We start from the raw sequence: 16,825 nt of genomic DNA on the forward strand, positions 1-16,825 counted from the left end.
GCTTGGTTATCCGGTGAACACCAATCCGGTACGCCCAATAGTCAAGACATTTTGCAACTCAGCTCTTCTGCTCTAATCCGGCAGGTTTCACATTAAACTGCCGGATTACAGCGTGGCGAGCCGTTCGTTCGGCCTTGACAGATTATTTTTTCCTATAGAAATCCAATAATTCAATAATATGAAAAAATATGGGTGCCAGATTACCGAGCGCCTTCTGTATTTGCTTAGGAGTGAAAATGGTAATTTACTATTACCTCTTTCCATGACACTTATCTGTTGACAATTATCTGGAAATATTCATATAACACGAACACTTCATGATTTTCATTCAAGAGAGCACTTAAAAGAAAGATTGCAAAAAGTATTCCCAAGAAAACCATCGAACCACCACCTGCAGGCACAACTTTTGCTTTGACTCTTGGAAACACTTGCTGCAGACATGTCTTCGGATTGACCTGCGTAGACACCATACTTTGTACATATGTACTTCAAGGAAGTCTGTAACATATAATATTGTGGAGTAAGTATACAAACTGCATGATTTATATGCACTTATAATCATTAAACTATGCAGTTTGGAATTGCTGATATAAAATTGAATAAGAAATCGAGGGTATACTGACAGAAAGCATTGACTTATTAAAACAAGTTCTGAGATAATCGCAAAAAAGACATTTTTTTTTCAAAGTGTTCTTCCATGTAGATTTTTTTATGATTTAAAAACATTTTTTCTACATTATAAAAACTAACCTTTATGGCAAACACAATACAACATGTTTCAAGTCCTGTATTTTGTATACGCAGAACGCATTAGGTCATGTTTTCTATCAATAAAAAAATATGATTTAACAATTCTATTTTCTCACCATTATATCCTACGCCTTTCTGCGTTTTACCAGGACGTAGAGCGTAAAATTGTATACATTTTGGCATTTAAAACAGCAAAAACTGAGTTAATGCATTCTGTCAGTATATCCTCGAAATACAATATAAACTAAATTAGCGATTTCCAAACTGAGAGGCGGGACCCTAAGTTTGCAAGTGCATAGTTCATAAAACGGCTGCTTAGGTATAAAAAAATCCTTTAAAATTTTGTTTTTTTGCAAAGCTGTGTCAAGTAATGAAAGCTAATTATAGGTGTCTCACTTCTATACTATTGTGGAGTACGCTGGCTGTCTCATGCAAACGTAGTTCAAAAGATGTTTGAACTCTAAAAGATTGCAATTTGTCTTAATGGCAATCATAATGAAGAGGCAAATCTGTTTAGGAATGATAACTTTAATGTAAAACTTACCTATTTGGCTGAATTTTTCTAGAAAATTATATTTTGAATAAATCACAAAAATGCATTTACTGATTCAGAAATACAAAGTGAAAGCATTCATAATAAAATAGAGCCATTGAGATACCCGGGGTTCCAGCGGCTAGCTCAGGTGTCCATCGAACCCCGGATTCACAAAAAAAGATATTTTAAATTGAGGAGAAATTAAATGAAACCACGTCTGTCTCGTGCGTAACTTGGTATTCTCTTATATTTTACATTTTCTTTACACATTTACATATTTTGTTTTAACCATAAGTTTCGCAGGTCCGTACATGTTGGAAAAGGGACGCTCACTATTTTCTTTTTCAAACTTCGCGTACCCACGCCGTCCAACAAAAACGACTCTCGTGATTGGCCAAATTTTATCGCGTGATGTTTTTGATTTGACGAATCACGAGGACCACCCCGGCGCAGGCGCGTGGAAATTTGAACATTGCCGGCAAGCGCGGCAAAATTTATTTCATCACTTCAAATTATGGTCATCTGATAAACACAATTGAAATGTTAGAATAATCTACAAAGTCACTAGTGGAGCAAATTAATATTTTAAACAATACTGCTGCTAAAATAAGAAATGTTCCTGGACCAATTGGAATAAAAACAAGTACAAAATTAAATAGTGTTTTAAATAAAAATACTGGACTTCAAACGCTGCAGAATATTAAAGTGTTTTGGAAAATCCATCAGATGTTTCAATTTTTTCTACTTAGAAATAGTTTCATTTACATACGCAACAATAACATCTGTAGAAGTGGAAAGAAGTTTTTCCATGTATAAAAATTTTCTAACATCAAATCGTCAATGATTCACTTTTAAAAATTTGAAGCATTATTGAAGTTATACTTCTTTAGGCGCGTTTGGATAATCAGATCAGAGTGTATTTTTGACGTATGACATGTAACACATAATTTATTTTTTCACACAAAAAAACACTCGATTGCATTCGAACCGATTGTTCTGTTATCATATATGAATGATATTGCAATAGTGACGATTATACAGTATAATATCTTAGTTTAGAATGGTTCCGTTGCTAGGCACCGAATTTATTATTGTCGGCTATTTGCAATTCCTTACATAAACAAACTATTAAACGTCATAGTGGCAGTTGTTACTTTAAAAATAAAAAATTATATAATTTAATAATATAAGTTAGTGTATAGAAATAAACCAACGGCGTTCCGGCATCGTCTCTGCTCGCCTCGGACGCGAAGCCAAGATACATCTCCCGCCAAAAGGACCGCGTCGGCAGACTTCTCAAGCATCTCCAGGAAACAAAGGACCACATCGGCAGCACGCCAAGCCGCAAGCCCCGACCCTCTCTCCCATCGGACGGCGGACATTGAAGTTAAAGTCCCTCCACCAAACCCGCCCCGTACCACCCTCAGTCTTAATCGAGAGTATCACGGGACCCGTCAATTGGTGATGTGAAGCATCTAAGAATTGGCCTGGGAGTGTCCTGGGAGAAGATGCCCAAGACTTAGATTGCTACGCTCAAAGTGAGCTCTGACTGAGTTTACTCTAATGCAAAGTGCCAGGGAGAGAAAAAGCACATGGAAATTACTAAAAAGAAAATTAAGCTACTGGTTTTATTAAATTAAAGAACGAAGCTAATCATACAAGCAGCAAAATTTATGTAAAGAGATCTTCACGCCCGTAGTAAGACGCCGCAAATTTTTTGAAAGCAAGATAATTGGCCTTAGTAGCAACCAGGTTGGACGGGCCGATGGGTCCAACAGCTGGTTGGACCGACCTGAGCATTTCCTCCCGTTCGGAGCACATACTCAGACACTCCCATAGGATGTGGTTGGCATCCTGTATTTCCCCTCCGCATGGACATGTCGGACGGCTTGCAAGTCCAAGCTCGAAGAGCTTGCCAGCGAATCCACCATGACCAGTCACAAATTGACTGGTATAATGGTCTGGAGTCAGATATTTGGTTATCTCCATTCGCCACTGTATGTCTGGAAAAAACCTATATGTGTGCCGGCCCTTGGTCGATTCGTCCCACTTTCGCTGCCAGGTCTTAATGGCCGCATCGAGCGACATGAGTCTAATTCTGCGCCTCAATAATGCTACTCCTTCTGAGATACCGAGGGGCTAGCTCAGGTGTCCATCGAACCCCAGATTCACAAAAAACAGATGTTTTTAAATTGAGTAGAAATTAAATGAAACCACGTCTGTCTCGTGCGTAACTTGGTATTCTCTTCTATTTTACATTTTCTTTACACGTTTATATATTTTGTTTTAACAATAAGTTTCGCATGTTGGAAAAGGGACGCTTACTACTTTCTTTCTCTTTTCCAAATTTCGCGTACCCACGCCGTCCAGCAAAAAGGACACTCGTGATTGGCCAAATTTTATCGCGTGATGCTTTTGATTTGACGAATCACGAGGACCACCCCGGCGCAGGCGCGTGGAAATTTGAACGTTGCCGGCAAGCGCGGCAAAATTTATTATATATGAATACTTATATTTAATCTTAAAATTATCTCTCTCATCCATTATCATTTATACTTTTTTAAGTCAAATTAAATTTATCTTAATTACACCTCCGCCCAGTATATGATTTTCACATACCGGACGAAGGCCTTTACAAATGAATAAAAAAATTACGTAGTTGAGCAAGGAATCAGATTAGATGTTTTATGAAGCCGTTTCTAGAGGTCAGGGTTACGTTTCGACTTATGAGTACTAAATGATTATTTTACACCGGGAGAAGCCCGCCTGTAACAGGGGTGTATCACTTCGACAGCTCGCCGAGGGGGGGGGACGAGGTGAAAATCACCAACGTCGGCCACCTCGCCCTTGAGGAGCAATATTGAAGCGCCGCTGACCTGAATGTGCAGGTCAAGTGGGAGAATGCCGGCCAGGACCGAGAGCGCGTCAGTTGAGGTAGTACGGTAGGCCTTGCTAATGGACAGAAGCGCGATGCGCTGTCCTCTTAAAAGAGAGATTCTAAGTTTGACACTTTTGGGAACGCGCGGGCACCAAGCACTGGCGGCATAAGCCGCGATTCCCATAAAAATGGCGCCATAGGCGATCTTGAGCGCCCTTACTTTTAAGGCCCATCCTTCACCAGCCATGCGGCCGATCCTCTGGAAGGCCACCCCAGCCTTGTGGACTTGGGTTTCGGCATGGTGTAGGAAATTTAACATTGCGTCCATTTTGACGCCTAGATAGGTGACGATCTTCGACACTTTCACTCTCGTGTCACCGAATCGGACTGTGGGTAGTCTCGAACAGCTAAGTCGTCTCGGTCCTTTGAGGACACTCGCTTCTGTCTTGGAAGGTGCGAATGATAGTCTAGTTAATCTACCCCAAGCCTCAATTGATGCTAAGGCTTCGCCAACGGTGCTCTCAATCTTCGCCCTACTGTCGGCCTCGACCAGCAGCAGCGCATCGTCTGCGTAGGCAATGACAGTACAGTCGGTTGGAAGCGGAATTCTAAGGAGATCGTCGAAGAGTACGTTCCAGAGAAGGGGCCCTAGGACTGAGCCCTGGGGACATCCCATGCTGGTGTTCCTCTCTATTATGGTTGATCCAACTCGAAACTCGATCGATCTATTGGTGAAGTAACTTTGAATTGACGCGAACAAATCTCCTGGTAGTCTCTTCAGCCGGAGCTTTTGAAGTATAAGAGGCCAGGACGCACTATCAAACGCACCTGCAATGTCCAGGAAAACTTCTAGGACGTATTTACGGCGGGAATTTTCAGCAATGGCAATCACGTTCCTTATGGCGTCGACTGTTGATTTGCCTCTTCTGAATCCAAATTGCTTATCGGAAAGCGGCGAGTGTCCCTCGAGGTGGGCTTCAATCCTGTGGCACAGTAGCTTCTCCAGCACTTTACCCAGAGCAGGCAAGAGTGTTAGAGGGCGGTAGGCTTTGGGGCTAGACGGTTCTCGGCTGCCAGCTTTGGGATGTCCGCCGCACATTCGGTGCGTTGGACACGGCTCCCGTGTCCATACAAAAATTGTAGCCCCGCGTCGGTCACGGCAGCCGTGTTCATGTGTTGCTTTCAATGTTATTAACCGAATATTTTACAGCATGTCTACAATTGTTGTTATTTATTCTTAGGACCCTTAGCACTGTAAAAAATCTTTCAGTGTTGGTAAGTATTTGCCACGGTTCGGTCGTTTCGGGACATTTCATTGAAACTCTCATGTAAAGGCTTGTTCACACTAGTGTAATCGGAATACGTACATCAAACGACTTATAATATTTTGTTAAAATATTGTTTACAGTTGTAAATTGGTTTTGTTTTATCACTTTTTTTATTATTTTGTAAATTATGTATTTTTTATACCGAGTATATATTTTTTCTAAATTCCATGTGAATATAAAGTTTTTCCGACGTTTTAGTGCATGTGATCCCTTGTCTTTTAGTGATAGTGATTTTCATTTTTTACCCCACTGACAATGGATCGGCCATCGTGTTCAAAAAGACAAAGAGTAGAAGAAAGCGATGACCAAATGTACAACAGTGACGGAAGTGATTTTGATAATATTGTATGTGATTATAACATTGATAGTGAATCAGATTGGGAAAGTGATGATGACATATTTTTACAATCAATTGCAAGAACAAACGTTGTACCTGAAAAGTGGTCGTCTGAAAAAAAAGCAGGCCACATCTATTCAATTTTTGGCTACGCCTGGCATAAAAATCGACATGAGTGGAAAAGATCCTATCGATTATTTTCATCTTATAGCTGATGAGAAATTTTATAACTACATCGTAGACCAGACAAATGAGTATGCAGTCGACATTCTAGCTCAAACAGAGGGCGATAGAAGTCGAATCACTCAATGGAAAGCAGTGACGTCCCTAGACAAAATTCCGCCCCTAGGCAGTACCAAAATGCCGCTACATTTTTTATACTGTACTTTTTATCATCCTTTCATGACTCCAATATCTAAGAATTGTGTTGTATGGATACATTACTAGCAAGATATGGATATAGGTATCTACTTATACTACTAAATCTAACTTAAATACCATCTCTGCTTTAATAGACAATATTGCGAGTCTACGGTTTCAGATAGCTAAATTTAAAAATACAACTGACAACTTCCATAACTCGCGAGTAACTATGAATAACGTGACGTCCAAGGACAATGGAAGTAAACTAGACATCGCGAACCCGAAAAAAAATAAAGTCCTGTAGAAAATTGTATAGTACTTATCTAATTAATATCTAGATATATTTTGTTTCCAATCCGTGAGCTGATTTTTTAATGGAAAGATATTTCCGTTGTTACTAAGTTTAAGTAGATTTCTATAAGTATATACCTAATGATTCTCCTCGATTTGCCGCCCTTTGAATAACTGCCGCCCTCAAGCGACGCTCAATCTGCCCACCCCCACGGGACGTCACTGATGGAAAGACATCACAATTGACGATTTCAAACTATGGTTGGGACTTCTGTTTCATACAGGAACGATACGTTCGAATCTTAGACAATAGATACAGATAGACGCTTCACATTGCCTTGGTACGTGAAGCTGCGTGCCGTGTGTTTGGTTGTGTGAGTGAGTGGACATATGCGTATACAAACGTTCGAGACCATAGGCGTGCGGGAGAAACGGAATATTATTAATATTCATTGATGTTCATTGGTGGATATCTTCAATATAATAAATACAGAAACTTCAAAATGTATTATTATTTAATTATCATAATAATATGGTACCTACATTAAAATTAACAAAGTAAATAACTAAGTAGGTACATGAGTATAATCAATATTAAATTGACAAATTATCATATTAATTTACAAGTATCAATAATTCAAAGGTATGAAATCACATCATCTAAAAATATATACCTACAGAGTATATAAATAGACATGCACAATAGCGAATCGAATACAAAATATGGATCAAAGAAAATCACTTTGAAAAATTCAGATTATTAAAACACAAGTTGAAGGACGTGCAAAAAAAACCTATACAAATTATAATATTTGGATTATATAGAACAGGTCTGGGCAAGCGGCCCGCCAAGTTTTTCTGCGGGACCCGCGAGTTTTAATCGTATTTTTGAAAAAAAATACTTTTTTCTACATTTAACGCTTCGTTAAAAATAAAATTTTATAAATACATAAATTGCACCGTCAAGAAGATATCTGCAAATTTTACAACACTCTTAATTCGGACAAATTAGAACAACTTAAATAAAGATTCTGATCGAAAAATGTTGGTCATTTCTAGATCAACTTATATAATTATGTGAACAAACAATTTCAATTAGGATGATTATCAATACAAACTCTTTACAATCAAACATCACTGATGAACATTTACAAGCAGTTTTAAGAATCTTAAAAATTAACATCTGAAATTAAAAGGATGTTGAAGAATGTAAAACAGTTCTTATTCATTCTTCTACTTAAATTGTTGGCTATTAAAGAATTATTTATTTTTTTATGTTGAAATTCTTTTTTCATGATAACATGAAAATAATATTTTACTTGCGGCCCGCCGTTCATTTTATATTCCTAACTTAGCCCTTAATCCAAAAAGTTTGCACATACCTGAAATAGAACAACAAAAAATAACAAAATACATATTATATTATTATCCTAGAACTCTTTCCATTTTGGCAAGCGATACGATAGACCTTCTTTATTATGTCCGATATAATATAATATAATTATAGACATGACAAAAAAGTGTTATTTGAGAGAAGATCTAGTTTCAAAATAATTGTCTAGCAATGCAGAAACTGCAGAACTTTTCAGTGCCTTTAAAATAAATAAAAAATCGGAAAAGACCTTTCAAAAAGTACCAAACAGCCTTACATAAATTTGCATTAAACATTATTTTGTATTCACTGTCGGCCTACAAATATATTCGATGCATATTTGACACGTACGTGCCACACTCCTCTACACTATAGTCCGACAACATAAACGTTAACTTTTTGATGTTCGGTTGGGGTCGGCTGTTTTCGGCCAGCACAGAAGCGACTACGAAGGGAACAGCCCGTATCACACGTAGCAAATCGCCTACCTAACTAAATGGCCATTCGACATCGAAAGATATGGGATGGCAAGAAATACACGAGATTCGTAAATATGCAGATGGAAGTGGAGAGTGCTTGCCAACAACTAGCAATGTCTTGTTGCCAGTTTGTATCAACGAGGAATAAAAACTGTCAGTGGGATATTTTTTAGTTAGCGGTTTTAAAAATTTCTAAAGCAATTATTGTACTGTGTTGGAATACTTCTAAAGATACATACAAATACATCACCCTGGTCAACAATTTCTTCGATCTATTTAATTCTCGGAATTTTAGGCAAAGGGTATTCAAACGTCATATTACTCATATTAATAAAATTGAGATTTTTACATTTTTAGATCAGGCTTTGGACTACATAAAATATTTAAAATATCAACGGGAACGAAGAAAATAGTTAACATTTAGGAAATCACGAAGCAAAAATGTTAACAAACAGGGCACTAAATCGATTATTCCTCGGGAGTTTTTCAACATGTATACTAAATTCCATTTCTTCAAAACAATAAAATGATTGCCTACTATAGGTAATCTTTACTAATATTTTTTTTCAGTTTTTTGTTACTTCAATTTTAACCACATACCCACTTTTTGCGGACGCCTATGAATAATCATTTCGCTAGTGCTCGCCCAAAGTGCTCGCACTAGACGTTCAGCATTAAAATATAATTTTCTATTTTTTTACATTATATAGTATTGTTAAGCGGTGAAAATGCATCCATTAGATAAAGATATGCATAATTAAAGTTATTTCGAAAAAAACACTAGGTCACTTGATATTAAAATATATAATAATATACAAATAAGTTATCACGAACATGTATCAACTTACCTATGAAACGTAATACCATCTTCTTGCTTATCAGTACGGCTACCACATTTTAACACAACACACAGAACCATCTTTTCTACTTAATTAACTAAAAATATTTACCACTGACTTTATGTTTACCACAAAAAACAGCAATTGTTGCAACACGAGCTCGCGGTTATGGATGCTTTCTGAAGCGTTTCACCACGATTTGCCAGCGACATTGTTGGAAACTAACCAACACACGTGTAGACCTTTTATCTTACTCTAGCGCGTGTCTCAGAGATCGTAAGGGTGCCGAATACTTTCTCGCTCGCACTCATGCATCGTTTTTGTTCAGGCCTTGGATGTTCGAATCGTCTAATCGCAGTTTATGTCCCGAGACCGATTTTTACTGATAATGAGATCTTTGGATTTCAATTGCAATGAAGAAGACAGTTCCAGTTTAGGTAAAATACAACCATTGATTGATCTGTTCAATGAAAAGATGGATGCCACATATGTGCCAAAAAAAATTATCAATCGACGAATCGTTGGTTTTATGGCGGATCAGCAGATACGGAATTGGGGGGGAAAGACCATACCAAAAAAGTTGTCCGAAAATTAATTGAAGGTAAAACAGGAATCGGCCATTCTATTTTCATGGACAACTACTATAATAGTGTTCCACTGACTGAGGCTTTACTCCAAGATAAGACATTTATCACGGGAACACTAAGGAGCAATAGAAAGGGTAATCCTGGTACGGTTGTCAATAAAAAACTTAAAACTGGTGAATGTATTAGCCAGTACACGGATATGGGTATATGCGTTACAAAATGGAAAGATCGTCGAGAAGTAGTTACCATATCATCAGAATTCGATGGTGATATAACTAACACGTCTAATAGATTTGGAAAGTTATGTAAAAAACCGAAGATGGTAATTGAATACAACCGTTATATGAGTGGAATCGACTATAATGATTAGATGTTGGCATATTACCCGTGTCAACGTTAAACTATAAGGTGGTACAAAAAATTGGGCATTATCTATATAATTCCGAAAATCCAAAAATTTCCTTGTACGATTTCAGACTATCGGTAATTAGAAAACTACTTGGCCCACCTCCGCTTACCTTGCCGAAACAACCTAAAACAAAAATTCACTTACCAAGTTTCTGTGAAAAGGATAGTGCAGGAAACACAAAGAGGCGAAGGTGTAAACATTGCTGGATTACTACCAAACAACGAAAAGCTTCGTTTTTGCATTTCCTGATTGCCGGAATAAACCTGGGATCTGTTTAGAACCCTGTTTTCGACTATATCACGAACAAATTTAGTTTTTGTCAGAGTGAATCAGAAATTTATTCTATAAATATATACAAGTCATAATACTTTTTTGTCTCGATTTATATGTATCTTCACAGATTTTGTTAAATGTACACAAACAAATGTGAATCTAACATTCCAACGTTCTTTCAAAGTAATATCATATATTGTAGTGTATTGTGATTGTGTAAATTACGTTTCAACTATTTTTATATCATAGTGTCTTTTTGTGAACTTTTTCAACAATAAGAAATATTATCAACATTTGAAGTTGAATAAATTGCTGTAAAACAAAACATGGAGTAAAAAAGGTAAGATAAAATTCCGTTCAAAATAAAATGTATATAAACGCAAAATATTATGTTAGTGTGAACTTGCCTTTAGCGCATTTCAGACAGCGCGAAATCAATAAAATACCACATGTGTTTCGATATCTGTTAGGTAAACAACGCAAATATATGTGCTGCACAGATGTATTTCGTGTAAATGACATTGCAAGCGACAGAAATGAGATAAAATATAATAATAGTTTCTACTATTTAATAGAGTTTTGTGGTTAAGAAAGGTAGGTATTTTTCAGGTTGTAAAGCATGTGATATTTTGTGCGCAGCCAAGGTGTCAAGTAAGTCCCTCTTCCAGCAGTCGGGGAACATGCAGTTACTGAAGAGGGCTGTAATCTCTGGCGCGGCGATGGCCCTTGTGCGTTTGACAAGTAGATTGTCAATGCAGTCCGGGCCCGGGTCCTTGCCAGCAATCAACGTGCGTATGATGTGGTTGATCTCCTGTTCGAAAGGCAACGATAAGTGATCCGTGTCTATGGAAAGAGAAGCCTCAAAGCGGGCCATCCTCAGGGCGTCGTCATCCCTGGATTCATCATCCAGTGGGATGAGGGCCTCGAGAAGGACCGCAGCCGTTTCAGACTTAGTACTGGTAAATCCGCCACCCGGTTTCTCGATGCCGCACAAGAGGCTCGTCGGTCTGAGTCCCAGCCTCAGTGCACGGTATGGAGGACCCCAGGGGTCCGAACCTCCCTCAATGGTGACGAAGTTACGCCAGTAGTCTAATTGGCTTGAGTAATCGCTTTCTTGTATCCCATTCGGGTGGATTTGGCCATGGTTGCAAGGGGATCGATGGAGGCAGGTGGTTGCTTGCGCAGGCTGGCACGTTGATGGGCCTTGCGTGCTTTTCTGAAAAGGTCACGCAGGCGCGAAACATGCTGCGTCCACCACGGCGACTGGCTTGGTGGCTTGGGCTTGCAGCGTCCGAGTGAAGCTTCGGCTGATCCGGCGATGTCTTCAGTCAGTCGTGAGGTGGCCGAGTGTAGGTCCAGAAATCGGGTTCTAGATGTCCTGTCAAGCTTTTTGGAAAGCACCTCTTCAAACTTTTCCCAATTTCAAAAATCGCGTGGTCGGGGGTGGGGATACGTCAGAGACGACATCGTGCGAGGAGTCAGAGGCCAGCTCAAAAGTGATCAACCGGTGATCACTCATGGAAGCGCTCTCATGGACTCTCCAGCTGCTGATTCGTCACGCGACGGACTCAGTGGCCAGGGTGATGTCGATGTGGGTGCTTCCTGAGTTTGCGTGCGACACAAAAGTCGGCATGCTGTTGGGGTCGTTGAGGACGACCAGGTTGTGCTGGTGAACCAACTCCTCGATGACGTCCGCGTCGCACAGGGGGATATCCACGGGCGCACAGAGGGGGATTGTGAGTTTGCATCCGCACAGATGATGACATCCCTGCCACCAACTGCGTGTAAGATGCCGTCGAGTACTGATGCCACGTGTTCCTTTGTGCTCTTAAAGCTGAAGTAGGCGGAGATAACCACCACGCTGCCTCCTCCGGGAAAGCTCATATCTGCACACGCGACTAGCTCAGTTGACAGGTGCGAGAGCGGCAGCACGCCAAGGCGAGGGTCAAGAGCGAAGACACAGGCCTTTGGCTCTGCACATCTGGCGCTGACGACAAGGCCCGCGCACCCGAGTCCCTTTTCAGTGACCTTGGGGCCCTTTTCAGAGCCCCAGTGGTACGGTTCCTGCACCAGCGCCAGAGACAAGCCTGTGGCCCGCATAGTCTCAATTACCTCCGCCGAGCCGGCGTCGCTCAGGTTGACGTTCAACTGAGCGAAGGTAATCATCGCGTGGCAGTGTAGTCCGCGCAGCTCAGCCGGACGCCGGACAGCGAGCATCGCCTCGGATGCGAAGCCCCAGCAGCCAAGCCCGCGACACCACGTCTGCAACCCAAGCAACAAGTAGCCTAGCCCGCGACACCACGTCTGCAGCCCGCCAAATCGCAAATACGATAAAAATAAACCAGCCTTGACAAAATACACCGTGCGTTTCTGTCCCCCACCCCCGCTTCTTGGCTATGACATTATCACGGTCTGCCATCTCCGCCTAAGAGCGCAAGAAGGCCGGTGATAAGCTGGCGCCCAACGTGGGCATACGCCTTCTGATCGTGATCGTCTACGATTAGGAGGTAGGTGGATATTTTTTCGCCCGAATCCAAGCCCTGAGAAGCGATTGATTGACAACCGGAAGAGAGAGCATCGTGTGAAATCATCTGAAACAATACAGCGTCCAGAAGCTCGACCTCTGGTGGCGCTCAACTTGCAAGCAAGCAGAATCATCAAGCCTTCAAGATGCCGCCTGTCATGGATCCGCCGCAGTTGGGAAACGATCGCCGGCCGACTCATCGCGCATCATCAGTAATCACGCACGAGGATGCTGCCGAATAACAGCACGCCAGACCATTTCAAAACCAAGGACTCTCGATGTTTCCCCGACCAGCTGAATCATCAGACGACCCTGGCCCACGGACGGATACATCGAGGAAGTTCCTGGCTCCAACTGTCTGCGAGCCTTGGAATCAGCCCTGGTCCAGACACGTGACACCAAAGTGCGTAGTCGACGCCACCGGCGCGTCATCTACCACACTTCGGAAGAGTCAAGCAGCCTTCTTCAGCAGAGAAAAGCAGCCTCCAGCAGTAAAGCGAGCAGCCTAGCAGCATCCTCAACCAGCCGTAGCATAGCGTCATAGGTTAGGTAGTTTCAAATAGTGTTTTGTGTTTGAACGTGGTGTAAAGTCAGTTTAAATATACAACATTTTAGCGTCAGTTTATACCTAGTAACCTAAGCCTGTGTAAAAAAAACTTGAGCCTGTGTCAATTACGTGTTAGCATATTTTTTTTCATGTTAAATTGCTTGTCAGTGTGTGTAACAGGAGGCATGGCAACCAAGGAATCAGAAAGTGGTCGCGTGGTATGCATCTAGGTGAAGTGTCGTTCGACCTTTGGACTGGCGTTGTTAAGAGAGGCTGGGCCCTCCTCTCTCAGCATCCTTACGGTAGGTCCGGAAAACTGTGAAACCACTAACCGCGAGGCGTCAAAGTGACATTCCCAGTTTGACCGGCCACCGACGGTTCGGAGGGGCTTCGATCCTTTAACCCTTTATAGGGCAAAGCATTTTTTTCTTCATTTCAAAGCGATCTCTACCATTTTGCATCAGATATTTCATACCTTAAAACAATTTCAATATAAAAATAAAAAATATCTATCAGAAATTTAGAAAAACTATAATTTATGGTGGATTTTTTATCAACCAGTGCCCATTCAGGGGTTTTTTTTTGATTTTATGATATATTTTTTTCAAATAAAACAAAAAATAATGGTTGTAAATATTATTTATTTAGTCATAAGAAAAGTTACAATTCAATTTTTATTTTTTTATACCCATTTACGTAATACTTTTCAAAACATAGTATGCAAAGCGGTACATTACATCAGTGCTCCGCAACCTTTTCCCACCCACGGCACACCAAAGGTATTCTCAGAATTCCGCGGCACACCACACGTAAAACAATTTATACACCAAAATATTGACCCCACACCCTGAAGGGGGACCCCAGCCCAAGATCTTTGGTGGGCCCCCCTACCTATCGCTAAGATTAAAGACCGTGTGATAATATAAAATAGCGTTTTTTAAATAGTGTTCGAGGTAAAATTAATGGTATTGATTTTATGTTTAGCGATTTTTTGTATGGTTATATTATATTAATATAATTATGGTTAGTTAGTTGTCGGGTTAGGAATAATTATTTGTCGAGTATTGACACAATTATGATAAATTGTATCTTACAATCACATGTTTTGAAATATTAATACTTGCGTAGTAAAATAGCGCCGCAGGCGACTTTTTTTGACTCGAAAATGGGAGCTGAACTGCGATAGCCTTGTCGGAAATCCGAGGATATTTTTTATTAACCGAAATCCAGAAAAAAAGCCAATGGAACATCGGCGAAGTTCAGTTTTAGCGTCCCGTCGTTTATCAATTCAAAAAATTCCTCTAGAATTTATAGGAAAAGCGCTTCTATAGAATTTTCGGCATTGGTTGCAAAGGGGTTTTATATCCTGTGGCATTGATTGTATGAAAGTACTGATGACTTTTCTTTTGCAGCTAGTTAACTGTTTTTGAGACAGATCCAAAATTAATTGCTTGTTTTCAATGGTGGTCTGGTAGTTCCTTTGGAACACTTGTAGAGAACCTTGTCTTAAATCTTTCTGCCAAAGCAAAGTTCGAGTTTATTTTTGAATTCTTCTAATTTATCAGAGCACGTCAATATATTTTTATTCTGACCTTGCATTATTTTATTAAGTTCATGCAGGTGCTCAAATATATTACCAGCGATGTACGCAAATTTGGCAATTGCACCGCGGCACACTGGTTGCGGAGCACTGCATTACATTGCTTACAAAAATAAGATACGCAGGAGATGCAACCACCCACATATCATGCCGCCGCATTGTCCAGTTACACACGCTAAAAACTTTGTATCGTGGTCGATCTTAATCAGCCCAATTACGGTTCAGGGCCTTTCCCAGAGAGGTCGTTTGTTACCGCCTAAACCATGGCATCCTCAGAGGATCCAAGGCCATGAGGCCTGAATCATCATTGGGCAGATTCATGCAAACATGAGCGGATCGACTGCGAGACAAATTTCTAGCCCGTAAGCTTAGATGTAAGAAAGTTTTATAGTCAAAGTTTTGCGTGGCGATCGATTTAATGCGATTTCGATAGCAAAGCCGTTGTGCAATTTTGCGACGCGTGAAACGTCGATCCCAGGGGAAGAAATCTCCTGTTTTAGATAAAAACCCAGGATTTTCGAATTCTGTATCCAGTTTCTTTACTGTCTCCAGGGACGTCACCACGCCGGTGGACGATCCCAAATCTCATATATTTGTGCAAGTTTGCACAGGAGCTTGGGCCCACCCAACTCCCCCTTTCCTCCTACGGGTTAAATACCTAAAGTTGGACTCTAACGTTTCGGCGTGAAAAATTATTTATAAATACCTAACTTCGACTTAGAAAAAATTCGCGAATAATTTTTGAACATAAATACCTATCCGGTACTTTAATATTTTGCACGTGAAGCCTAGTTTCGTACAGCGGTTCCTCAACGGAGGCCCCGAATATTTTTTTAACTTTTTCTCATTCATACATCGGTCCTCAAGCCTAATAGTGGCGGCCCTTGATACGTTTGGACAATTGTGAATTATTTTCGAAACTAATATTTCTATTTACAAGTGTTAATGTACTTTATCGTTTGACGGATGACCGTATACTATGTTTCGAATAATTATGTGAACAATATTAACTTTCTGAACAATAATACTTATAATATAATGAACCATTGTGAACGTGAACAATATATGGACCTTTTCCCGACTATGAGTTTTAATTCTGGTTACTAACCACCTGAAGACCTTGGCCTGCGACTCCCCTTGGCATTGACAACCTCCACTTCCAAACCCTTGGAACTAGCCGTGGCAGTAGAGGGCCCGTCACCAGGTACATATGCCTGAGGCTGTTTTTGTCATTTTTCAGAGATAGAATTGTGAATTGTTTTTTGTGTGTTATTATTACCTACTTTGATACTGTCCCAGCCCCTAAAAGGGTCATTCGGTTTTTGGTCTCTACTCTCTGCGGACGTCAGCCGCGGCCACCGGCGTCACCCTCCAATTTTTTTTTTTTTTTTTTTTAAATATTTTCTACGCTGTACTTTTACTGTAACTGTATTTCGAATAATAAAACGCCGTTTTCGCCAATAATTCCGCGTTGTCAATCAACATAAGCAAGTCCCCGAAAGAAGAAGCCAGCAGACGATATCACCGTGACATTACATCATCATCAGGGGGGGTCCAGCGCATCATCCTAATCTTCCCCCCCTTTCGGAGGTGACATTTGGCGCCCAACGTGGGGCTTGTGGGCAGGATTGTGTCCACCGGAGCCAGCATCGGGCATCGAGCACCGCCCTCTCGCGCAGCTCAGCCGGACGCCGGACAGCGAGCATCGCCTCG

This window comes from Rhyacophila brunnea, unplaced genomic scaffold (assembly GCF_057557595.1).
Source record: "Rhyacophila brunnea isolate RB1 unplaced genomic scaffold, BYU_Rbru_1.0 scaffold_2, whole genome shotgun sequence".
Taxonomy (NCBI): domain Eukaryota; kingdom Metazoa; phylum Arthropoda; class Insecta; order Trichoptera; family Rhyacophilidae; genus Rhyacophila; species Rhyacophila brunnea.